Source organism: Anopheles funestus, assembly GCF_943734845.2.
Source record: "Anopheles funestus chromosome X unlocalized genomic scaffold, idAnoFuneDA-416_04 X_unloc_165, whole genome shotgun sequence".
Taxonomy (NCBI): Eukaryota; Metazoa; Arthropoda; class Insecta; order Diptera; family Culicidae; genus Anopheles; species Anopheles funestus.
The window spans coordinates 12,501-27,500 of NW_026045111.1; the positions used below are offsets into that span (position 1 = coordinate 12,501).

General features: G+C 46.7%; 1 non-coding gene across 1 annotated transcript in view; it reads left to right on the plus strand.

The window, feature by feature from the left end:
- The window catches only part of LOC125772987 (large subunit ribosomal RNA), a 4,179-nt gene extending 4,125 nt beyond the window's left edge, over positions 1-54 (plus strand). Inside the window, exon 1 of the ribosomal RNA XR_007419805.1 lies at positions 1-54. This exon is cut by the window's left edge and continues 4,125 nt beyond it. This is a non-coding gene — a ribosomal RNA (large subunit ribosomal RNA).
- Positions 55-15,000: the final 14,946 nt, after the last annotated feature.

Here is a 15,000-nt window from a genome sequence, read left to right on the forward strand (position 1 = left end):
TGTAGAGATGCGTTCGCATCGATCCTCTCAGGCGACCCATGCTTGGTGGTTAGTGCTTGCGCGTGCGCGCCCCGTGTGTGCTGGAATTGGCCAACCAGTGCACATTGGTGGTGCGTACCGTGACTTGCACCATGTGACGAGAGTGTTGAAGAACACTGTGTGGTGACTCTATGCCTATGTGATGGGGTGCTTGTAACACACGACCGAACCGACGGCTCGTTGGATGGTCACGACAGTGTGGTGCAGGTGCGCCCATGTGTAACGAATACATTGAGTGCCGTTGGAGGTTAGCGGTTGGTTGGTTGCATGCTACAACTTCGCGTTGTACATGGGCTGGCCGCTGCGCTTCCTTCGGGTTGCCACTTGATGTTGATAGGGTTGATGTATTGTGTTCGTTGACTTTTGGTTCATTCCAAAAGTCTTCGGACTTAGATAATTTTACAAGTGTCGGCGCTCTCGGACCGAAAATAAGAAGACAACTAAGAAGAAAAAGAGAAAGAAGCTAATAGTGGAAAGTATTCTTCTTCAAAGAAGGAACAAAAATTTTACAAGTGTTGAAAAATTTCCTAAGTCCAAAAAATTTTCTAAGTCCAGAAAATTTTCTAAGTCCCACAAAATGGAACATGATGAAGAAGATACAGAAGTTGAAAATTTTTCTAAGTCCAAAAAATTTTCTAAGTCCAGAAAATTTTCTAAGTCCAAAGTGTTGGAACAATTTCCAAAGGCCCATAGGTTGCACTGAATTTTCCTAAGTTGGCCACAAGTACCCATGAGGTATCGAGAAGGTTCACCCGAAGGACATAATATGTCCCAAAGTACCGATAGAGCACCCACAAAGAGCACCGCGTTGGCCTAAGTTGGCCAAAAGTACCGATAGAGTACCCACAAGTAGCACTGAGTTGGCCTAAGTTGGCCAAAAGTACCGATAGAGTACCCACAAATAGCACCGAATGGGCCTAAGTTGGCCAAAAGTACCGATAGAGTACCCACAAGAAGCACTGAGTTGGCCTAAGTTGGCCAAAAGTACCGATAGAGTACCCACAAATAGCACCCAGTTGGCCTAAGTTGGCCAAAAGTACCGATAGAGCACCCACAAGTAGCACTGAGTTGGCCTAAGTTGGCCAAAAGTACCGATAGAGTACCCACAAATAGCACCCAATTGGCCTAAGATGGCCAAAAGTACCGATAGAGTACCCACAAGAAGCACTGAGTTGGCCTAAGTTGGCCAAAAGTACCGATAGAGTACCCACAAATAGCACCGAGTGGGCCTAACATGGCCAAAAGTACCGATAGAGTACCCACAAGAAGCACTGAGTTGGCCTAAGTTGGCCAAAAGTACCGATAGTGTACCCACAAATAGCACCGAGTGGGCCTAACATGGCCAAAAGTACCGATAGAGCACCCACATATAGCACCGAATGGGCCTAACATGGCCAAAAGTACCGATAGAGCACCCACATATAGCACCCCATTGGCCTAAGTTGGCCAAAAGTACCGATAGAGTATCCACAAAGAGCACCCAATTGGCCTAAGTTGGCCAAAAGTACCGATAGAGCACCCACATATAGCACCCCATTGGCCTAAGTTGGCCAAAAGTACCGATAGAGTATCCACAAAGAGCACCCAATTGGCCTAAGTTGGCCAAAAGTACCGATAGAGCACCCACATATAGCACCCCATTGGCCTAAGTTGGCCAAAAGTACCGATAGAGTATCCACAAAGAGCACCCAATTGGCCTAAGTTGGCCAAAAGTACCGCCAAGTAGCACCATAGAGGCCCGAGTAGAGCGAAATGTGGGCCAAATTGAACATTTGAAAATTTTTACAAGTCCAAAAAATTTTCTAAGTCCAGAAAATTTTCTAAGTCCAAAGAGTTGGACAAATTTCCTTAGGCCCAAAGGTTGCACTGAATGTTCCTAAGTTGGCCATCAGTACCCATGAGGTATAGCGAAGGTTCACCCGAAAGACACAATACGCCCTAAAGTACCCACAGAGTACCCACAAGTTGCACCCAATTGGCCTAAGTTGGCCAGAAGTACCGACAAGTACCACCATAGAAGCCCGAGTAGAGCGAAATGTGGGCCAAAGTACCGAGTAGTTGCCACAAATGCCCAAATGGATACCAAAATGTGGTACCAAGTACCTAACTGTTGCAACAAATGCTAGCTTTCTGAGCAAAAGCTGTGGACCAATTTCGTAGAAGAACCGCCTAGTCGAAAAGGCAAAAATCGCCGAAGCTGGCCCGCTCGCAGAGCTCGCGGGCCAGGAGATACTCATAGGGCGCTTTACTAGAGTGGGGAACTTGAGAATTTTTGTGTCCGAGACTTTGGGCAACTTCGCGGCCGCCCCCTTAAAGTAAAAGATTTTCTCTGGGTGCCTAAAATTCGCAATTCCCGCAAAGTCGGGAAGACGTTAAAGTTTTTGCCCAAAAAATGGCCATCGATTTAAGGTGATTTTCCAATAAGAAAATGCTTCCTATTTTGAATTTTTTCGAATATTTCCTAAACTAAGCGTCGGAGCACATGGCCGTGGAGGAACTTTTGGTAGCTTTTGGCAAGGGCTATCGGATGAAATAATAAGAAAGGCCATCAGAGCGATATTGGATTAATGCGGGCTCATAAACGCACCTGAGAAGTGAAAATTGGTACCTTGCACGCAGGATGCAAGAAATGCTTGAGTGTTAACCATCATCGGTACCAAGTACCTAGGTTATATCGAGTGCGTAGATGGAAGTCGGTACCAAAGGGAAACCTTCCTAGGCTAGGTGCACGCAAGTGAGTATGGATCGATCAGTAGAAAGATGGGAAGCCATAGGAAACCTTCCTAGGCTAGGTGCACGCAAGTGAGTATGGATCGATCAGTAGAAAGATGGGAAGCCATAGGAAACCTTCCTAGGCTAGGTGCACGCAAGTGAGTATGGATCGATCAGTAGAAAGATGGGAAGCCATAGGAAACCTTCCTAGGCTAGGTGCACGCAAGTGAGTATGGATCGATCAGTAGAAAGATGGGAAGCCATAGGAAACCTTCCTAGGCTAGGTGCACGCAAGTGAGTATGGATCGATCAGTAGAAAGATGGGAAGCCCAAGGAAACCTTCCTAGGCTAGGTGCACGCAAGTGAGTATGGATCGATCAGTAGAAAGATGGGAAGCCCAAGGAAACCTTCCTAGGCTAGGTGCACGCAAGTGAGTATGGATCGATCAGTAGAAAGATGGGAAGCCCAAGGAAACCTTCCTAGGCTAGGTGCACGCAAGTGAGTATGGATCGATCAGTAGAAAGATGGGAAGCCATAGGAAACCTTCCTAGGCTAGGTGCACGCAAGTGAGTATGGATCGATCAGTAGAAAGATGGGAAGCCATAGGAAACCTTCCTAGGCTAGGTGCACGCAAGTGAGTATGGATCGATCAGTAGAAAGATGGGAAGCCCAAGGAAACCTTCCTAGGCTAGGTGCACGCAAGTGAGTATGGATCGATCAGTAGAAAGATGGGAAGCCCAAGGAAACCTTCCTAGGCTAGGTGCACGCAAGTGAGTATGGATCGATCAGTAGAAAGATGGGAAGCCATAGGAAACCTTCCTAGGCTAGGTGCACGCAAGTGAGTATGGATCGATCAGTAGAAAGATGGGAAGCCATAGGAAACCTTCCTAGGCTAGGTGCACGCAAGTGAGTATGGATCGATCAGTAGAAAGATGGGAAGCCATAGGAAACCTTCCTAGGCTAGGTGCACGCAAGTGAGTATGGATCGATCAGTAGAAAGATGGGAAGCCATAGGAAACCTTCCTAGGCTAGGTGCACGCAAGTGAGTATGGATCGATCAGTAGAAAGATGGGAAGCCCAAGGAAACCTTCCTAGGCTAGGTGCACGCAAGTGAGTATGGATCGATCAGTAGAAAGATGGGAAGCCATAGGAAACCTTCCTAGGCTAGGTGCACGCAAGTGAGTATGGATCGATCAGTAGAAAGATGGGAAGCCCAAGGAAACCTTCCTAGGCTAGGTGCACGCAAGTGAGTATGGATCGATCAGTAGAAAGATGGGAAGCCCAAGGAAACCTTCCTAGGCTAGGTGCACGCAAGTGAGTATGGATCGATCAGTAGAAAGATGGGAAGCCATAGGAAACCTTCCTAGGCTAGGTGCACGCAAGTGAGTATGGATCGATCAGTAGAAAGATGGGAAGCCCAAGGAAACCTTCCTAGGCTAGGTGCACGCAAGTGAGTATGGATCGATCAGTAGAAAGATGGGAAGCCATAGGAAACCTTCCTAGGCTAGGTGCACGCAAGTGAGTATGGATCGATCAGTAGAAAGATGGGAAGCCCAAGGAAACCTTCCTAGGCTAGGTGCACGCAAGTGAGTATGGATCGATCAGTAGAAAGATGGGAAGCCATAGGAAACCTTCCTAGGCTAGGTGCACGCAAGTGAGTATGGATCGATCAGTAGAAAGATGGGAAGCCATAGGAAACCTTCCTAGGCTAGGTGCACGCAAGTGAGTATGGATCGATCAGTAGAAAGATGGGAAGCCATAGGAAACCTTCCTAGGCTAGGTGCACGCAAGTGAGTATGGATCGATCAGTAGAAAGATGGGAAGCCATAGGAAACCTTCCTAGGCTAGGTGCACGCAAGTGAGTATGGATCGATCAGTAGAAAGATGGGAAGCCATAGGAAACCTTCCTAGGCTAGGTGCACGCAAGTGAGTATGGATCGATCAGTAGAAAGTGGGAAGCCCAGTACCAAATGCCCTAGTGAAGACCGTAAACGAATATCATGAACCGAGAAGGAGCACCAAATGCCCTAGTGAAGACCGTAAACGAATATCATGAACCGAGAAGGAGCACCAAATGCCCTAGTGAAGACCGTAAACGAATATCATGAACCGATAAGGAGCACCAAATGCCCTAGTGAAGACCGTAAACGAATATCATGAACCGATAAGGAGCACCAAATGCCCTAGTGAAGACCGTAAACGAATATCATGAACCAAGAAGTAGCAACGAATGCCTGAAAAAGTACCAAGTCCACGGTATAGAGTAACGAGAGTTAACCGCCGTGATGTATGCAATGTGGGCAGCCATTGCATGGGTTCTGGACTTGGTTCGCGAATAACTTTTTTGCTAGACATCGGACAAAGTTGACGTGGAAGAACGAAATGTAGCATTTGATGCCACCTATCCAAAACTTTTTCAAGATTGAAGATCCGATCGATACAGCCTGAGTTATAGGCAAAAGTTGGTGCAAAATTGAGCATTTTTAATGGTGAAAAATCGGTACTCCTCGAATAGCTCCTGTTGGAAGCATCGGACCACATGGTCGTGGAGAAACATATTGTAGCGTGCGGTGTCAAGTATCGACACCCAAAACCGCATGTCCGATGGACGGAAAATGACCAAGTTATAGTGAAAACTTGGTTGCACCAAATTCCCGAAGAAGTGCAACGAGAAGGTGAATGCGCAGGTTGTTCGTCGAATAGCTCCGGCCACAGACATGGTAGCGATTAGTGGTGCATGGAAGAAATCTAGCCACAAGTGCCATCTACCCATGGCCAGAAGAAAGTGTGGCCATATCTTGGATACCGGCGGAGCTATGGGGCAAATATGGGCCAAAAATGGTGCAAGTTGGACCAAAAATCCGAAAAAGTACCTAGGTAAATGCGCAGGTTGTTCGTCGAATAGCTCCGGCCACAGACATGGTAGCGATTAGTGGTGCATGGAAGAAATCTAGCCACAAGTGCCATCTACCCATGGCCAGAAGAAAGTGTGGCCATATCTTGGATACCGGCGGAGCTATGGGGCAAATATGGGCCAAAAATGGTGCAAGTTGGACCAAAAATCCGAAAAAGTACCTAGGTAAATGCGATGGTTGTTCGTCGAATAGCTCCGGCCAGAGACATGGCAGCGATTAGTGGTGCATGGAAGAAATCTAGCCACAAGTGCCATCTACCCATGGCCAGAAGAAAGTGTGGCCATATCTTGGATACCGGCGGAGCTATGGGGCAAATATGGGCCAAAAATGGTGCAAGTTGGACCAAAAATCCGACCAAGTGCGCGAGGCGCTTTCGTGAATAGCTCCGGCCACAGACATGGTAGCGATTAGTGGTGCATGGAAGAAATCTAGCCACAAGTGCCATCTACCCATGGCCAGAAGAAAGTGTGGCCATATCTTGGATACCGGCGGAGCTATGGGGCAAATATGGGCCAAAAATGGTGCAAGTTGGACCAAAAATCCGAAAAAGTACCTAGGTAAATGCGATGGTTGTTCGTCGAATAGCTCCGGCCACAGACATGGTAGCGATTAGTGGTGCATGGAAGAAATCTAGCCACAAGTGCCATCTACCCATGGCCAGAAGAAAGTGTGGCCATATCTTGGATACCGGCGGAGCTATGGGGCAAATATGGGCCAAAAATGGTGCAAGTTGGACCAAAAATCCGATAAAGTACCTAGGTAAATGCGATGGTTGTTCGTCGAATAGCTCCGGCCACAGACATGGTAGCGATTAGTGGTGCATGGAAGAAATCTAGCCACAAGTGCCATCTACCCATGGCCAGAAGAAAGTGTGGCCATATCTTGGATACCGGCGGAGCTATGGGGCAAATATGGGCCAAAAATGGTGCAAGTTGGACCAAAAATCCGACCAAGTGCGCGAGGCGCTTTCGTGAATAGCTCCGGCCACAGACATGGTAGCGATTAGTGGTGCATGGAAGAAATCTAGCCACAAGTGCCATCTACCCATGGCCAGAAGAAAGTGTGGCCATATCTTGGATACCGGCGGAGCTATGGGGCAAATATGGGCCAAAAATGGTGCAAGTTGGACCAAAAATCCGAAAAAGTACCTAGGTAAATGCGATGGTTGTTCGTCGAATAGCTCCGGCCACAGACATGGTAGCGATTAGTGGTGCATGGAAGAAATCTAGCCACAAGTGCCATCTACCCATGGCCAGAAGAAAGTGTGGCCATATCTTGGATACCGGCGGAGCTATGGGGCAAATATGGGCCAAAAATGGTGCAAGTTGGACCAAAAATCCGACCAAGTGCGCGAGGCGCTTTCGTGAATAGCTCCGGCCACAGACATGGTAGCGATTAGTGGTGCATGGAAGAAATCTAGCCACAAGTGCCATCTACCCATGGCCAGAAGAAAGTGTGGCCATATCTTGGATACCGGCGGAGCTATGGGGCAAATATGGGCCAAAAATGGTGCAAGTTGGACCAAAAATCCGGCCAAGTGCGCGAGGCGCTTTCGTGAATAGCTCGGGCCACAGACATGGTAGCGATTAGTGGTGCATGGAAGAAATCTAGCCACAAGTGCCATCTACCCATGGCCAGAAGAAAGTGTGGCCATATCTTGGATACCGGCGGAGCTATGGGGCAAATATGGGCCAAAAATGGTGCAAGTTGGACCAAAAATCCGAAAAAGTACCTAGGTAAATGCGATGGTTGTTCGTCGAATAGCTCCGGCCACAGACATGGTAGCGATTAGTGGTGCATGGAAGAAATCTAGCCACAAGTGCCATCTAGCCATGGCCAGAAGAAAGTGTGGCCATATCTTGGATACCGGCGGAGCTATGGGGCAAATATGGGCCAAAAATGGTGCAAGTTGGACCAAAAATCCGAAAAAGTACCTAGGTAAATGCGATGGTTGTTCGTCGAATAGCTCCGGCCACAGACATGGTAGCGATTAGTGGTGCATGGAAGAAATCTAGCCACAAGTGCCATCTACCCATGGCCAGAAGAAAGTGTGGCCATATCTTGGATACCGGCGGAGCTATGGGGCAAATATGGGCCAAAAATGGTGCAAGTTGGACCAAAAATCCGACCAAGTGCGCGAGGCGCTTTCGTGAATAGCTCCGGCCACAGACATGGTAGCGATTAGTGGTGCATGGAAGAAATCTAGCCACAAGTGCCATCTACCCATGGCCAGAAGAAAGTGTGGCCATATCTTGGATACCGGCGGAGCTATGGGGCAAATATGGGCCAAAAATGGTGCAAGTTGGACCAAAAATCCGGCCAAGTGCGCGAGGCGCTTTCGTGAATAGCTCGGGCCACAGACATGGTAGCGATTAGTGGTGCATGGAAGAAATCTAGCCACAAGTGCCATCTACCCATGGCCAGAAGAAAGTGTGGCCATATCTTGGATACCGGCGGAGCTATGGGGCAAATATGGGCCAAAAATGGTGCAAGTTGGACCAAAAATCCGAAAAAGTACCTAGGTAAATGCGATGGTTGTTCGTCGAATAGCTCCGGCCACAGACATGGTAGCGATTAGTGGTGCATGGAAGAAATCTAGCCACAAGTGCCATCTACCCATGGCCAGAAGAAAGTGTGGCCATATCTTGGATACCGGCGGAGCTATGGGGCAAATATGGGCCAAAAATGGTGCAAGTTGGACCAAAAATCCGAAAAAGTACCTAGGTAAATGCGATGGTTGTTCGTCGAATAGCTCCGGCCACAGACATGGTAGCGATTAGTGGTGCATGGAAGAAATCTAGCCACAAGTGCCATCTACCCATGGCCAGAAGAAAGTGTGGCCATATCTTGGATACCGGCGGAGCTATGGGGCAAATATGGGCCAAAAATGGTGCAAGTTGGACCAAAAATCCGACCAAGTGCGCGAGGCGCTTTCGTGAATAGCTCCGGCCACAGACATGGTAGCGATTAGTGGTGCATGGAAGAAATCTAGCCACAAGTGCCATCTACCCATGGCCAGAAGAAAGTGTGGCCATATCTTGGATACCGGCGGAGCTATGGGGCAAATATGGGCCAAAAATGGTGCAAGTTGGACCAAAAATCCGACCAAGTGCGCGAGGCGCTTTCGTGAATAGCTCCGGCCACAGACATGGTAGCGATTAGTGGTGCATGGAAGAAATCTAGCCACAAGTGCCATCTACCCATGGCCAGAAGAAAGTGTGGCCATATCTTGGATACCGGCGGAGCTATGGGGCAAATATGGGCCAAAAATGGTGCAAGTTGGACCAAAAATCCGACCAAGTGCGCGAGGCGCTTTCGTGAATAGCTCCGGCCACAGACATGGTAGCGATTAGTGGTGCATGGAAGAAATCTAGCCACAAGTGCCATCTACCCATGGCCAGAAGAAAGTGTGGCCATATCTTGGATACCGGCGGAGCTATGGGGCAAATATGGGCCAAAAATGGTGCAAGTTGGACCAAAAATCCGAAAAAGTACCTAGGTAAATGCGATGGTTGTTCGTCGAATAGCTCCGGCCACAGACATGGTAGCGATTAGTGGTGCATGGAAGAAATCTAGCCACAAGTGCCATCTACCCATGGCCAGAAGAAAGTGTGGCCATATCTTGGATACCGGCGGAGCTATGGGGCAAATATGGGCCAAAAATGGTGCAAGTTGGACCAAAAATCCGACCAAGTGCGCGAGGCGCTTTCGTGAATAGCTCCGGCCACAGACATGGTAGCGATTAGTGGTGCATGGAAGAAATCTAGCCACAAGTGCCATCTACCCATGGCCAGAAGAAAGTGTGGCCATATCTTGGATACCGGCGGAGCTATGGGGCAAATATGGGCCAAAAATGGTGAAGTTGGACCAAAAATCCGACCAAGTGCGCGAGGCGCTTTCGTGAATAGCTCCGGCCACAGACATGGTAGCGATTAGTGGTGCATGGAAGAAATCTAGCCACAAGTGCCATCTACCCATGGCCAGAAGAAAGTGTGGCCATATCTTGGATACCGGCGGAGCTATGGGGCAAATATGGGCCAAAAATGGGTAAAATTGTACGGTCCAAAGCCAAGGGTAAATTTTTTTATTCCTCTAATAACTTCTAGCACAGACATTGAATCGGTTGGTGATGTATGGATGAAATGTAGCAAACAGTTGGAACTACCCATAAAATCTTAAAGATTGACGATCCAATGTATAGAACCGGAGTAATGTGCGATACTTGGTGAAAAATCGAGTGAAAAATTAGCTATAAACTGTTTTTGGCCCATAACTCGAATACTAGACATCGGAAGGGGGGGTCGTAGAACGATTTTTTGTTGCCCTATCGATTCCCTATCGAACGAGCAAAAGTTGTTTTTTTGACCAAAAAGGACCCCTACTCTAGTAAAATTGGCCTGATTTTACTAGTCCCCGGTACCCGTACAGGCAAAATGAGCAAAATGCTCAAGTATGAATGGTTTTTGGCCCATAACTCGAATACTAGACGTCGCAGGGGGGTGTCATGGAACAATTTTTGGTAGCCCTTGAAATTATCTATCGAATGACATATACTTGATTTTTGGCCAAAAAGTTCCCTAGACTAGTAAAAATCGCATCATTTTACTAGAGTCGGGTACCCTGGACGAAAAACCGCTATAATTGCGGTTTTTGGCTAATAACTCGAATACTAGACGTCGCAGGGGGGTGTCGTGGAACAATTTTTGGTAGCCCTTGAAATTATCTATCGAATGACATATACTTGATTTTTGGCCAAAAAGTTCCCTAGACTAGTAAAAATCGCATCATTTTACTAGAGTCGGGTACCCTGGACGAAAAACCGCTATAATTGCGGTTTTTGGCTAATAACTCGAATACTAGACGTCGCAGGGGGGTGTCGTGGAACAATTTTTGGTAGCCCTTGAAATTATCTATCGAATGACATATACTTGATTTTTGGCCAAAAAGTTCCCTAGACTAGTAAAAATCGCATCATTTTACTAGAGTCGGGTACCCTGGACGAAAAACCGCTATAGTTGCGGTTTTTGGCTAATAACTCTAATACTAGACGTCGGAGGGGGGTGTCGTGGAACAATTTTTGGTAGCCCTTGAAATTATCTATCGAATGACATATACTTGATTTTTGGCCAAAAAGTTCCCTAGACTAGTAAAAATCGCATCATTTTACTAGAGTCGGGTACCCTGGACGAAAAACCGCTTAAGTTGCGGTTTTTGGCTAATAACTCGAATACTAGACGTCGCAGGGGGGTGTCGTGGAACAATTTTTGGTAGCCCTTGAAATTATCTATCGAATGACATATACTTGATTTTTTGACCAAAAAGTTCCTAGACTAGTAAAAATCGCATCATTTTACTAGAGTCGGGTACCCTGTACGAAAAACCGCTATAGTTGCGGTTTTTGGCCAATAACTCGAATACTAGACGTCGGAGGGGGGTGCCGTAGAACAATTTTTTGTAGCCCTTGAAATTACCTTTCGAATGATATATAGTGGTTTTTTGGTCAAACAGTGACCCCGAGACTAGTAACCCTCCATACACAAAACCGCCTAAAAAGTTTTGGTTTTGCAAAATTTTGAAAAGTGCGTCAAAAAAATTTTTTCAAAAAGTACCAAATCGTGATCAGAACTCACTATAGACCATAAAAAGTGAAATCCGATGATCATTTGCAACACTTGGTCAATCGAGAAAAATTTCACTTTTTTACTAGAGTCGGGTACCCTGAACGAAAAATCGCTCAAGTGATGGTTTTTGGCCAATAACTCGAATACTAGACGTCGGAGGGGGGTGCCGTAGAACAATTTTTTGTAGCCCTTGAAATTACCTTTCGAATGATATATAGTGGTTTTTTGGTCAAACAGTGACCCCGAGACTAGTAACCCTCCATACACAAAACCGCCTACAAAAACTTTGTTTTGAAAAATTTTGAAAAGTTCAAAAAATTTTTTTTTTCAAAAACTACTAAAACGTGATAAGAACTTACTATAGACCATGAAAAGTGATATCCGATGATAATTTGCAAAAGTTGGTAACTAGTAAAAAATTTCACTTTTTTACTAGAGTCGGTGCAACGAGAAAAAAAAAGTCCGTGATGGAGAAAAATGGCACGTTTTCCACGCCTGTACGCTTTCGTTTTCTATATAGGGGGTAGGTGAGCCAGAAGCATGAATTTGACTGAGTACGTATCTTTATGAATTGGGCCCTTCTAAATCGATTGAGACTACCCCCAGGACGATCGGACGACTGCTTCTGGCTCAAAATGTGGTTTTTAGATTTTGATCGTCAATTATGAGAGAAAAAATCGATTAGAAGTAAAGATACGAAATGCTTGGTCTAAGTTGGGAAACGACTTCGGATATTTGTTGGACGTTGTCGTAGAAGGTCCGAGGACCAAGGAAAAGTGATTTCCAAGTGGATTTATGCACTATTAGTCGATGGTAAGATGTGAAATTAGTAGAACTTACCATACAGTTTGCGAAGTTGAAGCAATCGGTTGGTGAATATGGTACTGTCTGTCCAATTTGGTGGTTCGGAATGAGTGAAACGATGTTGATGATGGATAGACGTTCCGATTGCCCCCGATCGGGGAACATATAGTGGTCTTTAAGGTCCAAGTACCTATGTTTTGGTAAGCAGAACTGAGAGTTAAAGGATGAAAGTCGGCCATTCCTAATATCATCCTATCGGTGGTTCGCGAGTTGTTTGAGGACCGGAGCAGCTCGCGATGAAACGGTCCTAGGGTATTGGTTATCCATCCAAGGAAGAGTAAATGCGATCCTAGATGTGTGTCGTTGGCCGTTCTACCGGTATCGCCTATCGATGAGATATCGACGGGCATGCCTTACTCGAAAGTTGAATTCTAGGATCGATGGTCAAACAGACCTATGAGCGATAAACCAAACTGAACACGTATTGATGTCGGCTTTTCCTATCATTTGATGCCGCAGGTTGTTTAGGGACCGGAGCAGCTTGCGGCCGAGACGGTCCCCGGGGGTTTCTTTCTCCAAGGAGAAGAAACGATTAAGCAAAAGTTGTAGCAAGATACGATCCTCTGATGTGTCGTTGGCCGTTCAAGCGGTATCGCCTGTCGATGAGATATCGATGGGCATGCCTTACTCTCCCGACTGGATTACTGAGAGTTTAATCAGGGATCGATGGTCAAACAGACCAATGAGCGATAAACCAAACTGAACACGTATTGATGTCGGCATTTCCTATCATTTGTCGCAGGTTGTTTAGGGACCGGAGCAGCTTGCGACCGAGACGGTCCCCGGGGGTTTCTTTCTCTAAGGAGTGGAAACGATTAAGCAAAAGTCGTAGCAATAATCGATCACCTGATGTGTCGTTGGCCGTTCTTGCGGTATCGCCTGTCGATGAGATATCGATGGGCATGCCTTACTCTCCTGACTGTTTAATTGAGAGTTATAATCAGGGATCGATGGTCAAAAAGACCTATGAGCGATAAACCAAACTGAACACGTATTGATGTCGGCATTTCCTATCATTTGTCGCAGGTTGTTTGGGGACCGGAGCAGCTTGCGACCGAGACGGTCCCTTCCCGAAAGATGGTGAACCGAGTCGTCTGGCGTAAAAACCGGACGACTCGAAAGGGCTTGACCCTTTCAAGTGAGCGATAATCACATTCTACGCTCAGTTCGACAGCTACAAGGCAATCACTCGCTATGTTCAGAGCTAATACATGCAACACGCCGGCATTGTTTCCACCGACGCATGGATTCAAGACTGGTGCACTTATTAGTTAAACCGTTCGCCTCCGGGTGTTTCGAGTTCAAGTCTGGATGAGGATTGATCTTGCTGGTAATAGCTTGAGCCCCTGAATAAGGGGTCGAAGCGTACATCTTGAGACCATGTACAACATATTACCAAATCGGCACCATGGGTTCGGGTGCAAGTGATGTAACCGTGAAAGATGTTGAGCAGCCCAACATCGGTTTACACACGCATAATAGGAAGGCAGCGCTGTCGACTGGTCAGTCGTGTAAGAAGTGTGCATTATCGATCACAAATATATTGGTGATCTGTAGGTTGCGCATACACCATGCCCGGTGTAAAGTGCCGTGGTCCCCCCCGGGGGGCTGCATCAAACCGTTCGCCACGCGAACTACCCAATGGAACGAACTCGATGCATTTAATAAGAAGAAGAGATGATAATGAAACACGGTCGATTTAAGAGTTGAAAACGTTGAAATGCCTATAAGCAAGTCTTAAGTTGGTGGTTTCGTTGTGCCCCAACAAATTGGTGCCTTACCCTACACCAAAGAGCCATTCAACATGGTTCAAGTGAGCGATAATCACGCTCTACGCTCAGTATGACAGCTGCAAGGCAATCACTCGCTAAGTTCAGAGCTAATACATGCAACACGCCGGCATTGTTTCCACCGACGCATGGATTCAAGACTGGTGCACTTATTAGTTAAACCGTTCGCCTCCGGGTGTTTCGAGTTCAAGTCTGGATGAGGATTGTTCTTGCTGGTAATAGCTTGAGCCCCTGAATAAGGGGCCGAAGCGTACATCTTGAGAGTAAATGTACAACATATTACCAAATCGGCACCGTGGGTTCTGGTGCAAGTGATGTAACCATGAAAGATGTTGAGCAGCCCAACATCGGTTTACACACGCATAAGGGGTTTATTGTTATCTGTAGGTTGCGCATACACCATACCCGGTGTAAAGTGCCGTGGTCCCCCAGGGGGCTGCATCAAAACGTTCGCCATGCGAACTACCCAATGGAACGAACTCGATGTATTGAAAGAGATGAACAATTAATAGCGAGAATAGGGGCCCGGAAGCAATTCCGCGGCCCTACGGTCGATTCAAGAGTTGAAACGTTGTACAATCGTGGATAGCACCTAGTGCTAATATGGTGAGAGATAATGTGTGAGGAAATTTAGTTTCCTAAAGTTTAGTTAGTGGTTTCCGTTGTGCCCTAACAAACTTAAAGTTGGTGGTGACCGTTACACCCCAACAAATTGGTGCCTTACCCAACACCAAAGAGCCATTCCATATGGTTCTAGAGAGAGAGAGTTGTGTGGAAATTTATTTCCCACTAAGCGAGTGTGTGTCTGTAGTGGAACGAATTCTGGTTGATCCTACCAGTAATATACGCTTGTCTCAAAGGTTAAGCCATGCATGTCTAAGTACAAACATAAATGAATGTGAAACCGCATAAGGCTCAGTATAACAGCTATAATTCACAAGATCATCCTACCACTAGTTACTTGGATAACTGTGGAAAATCCAGAGCTAATACATGCAACATGCCGGGACTGTTGCCCTCGCGGGTAGCTGAACTGGTGCACTTATTAGTTAAACCAAT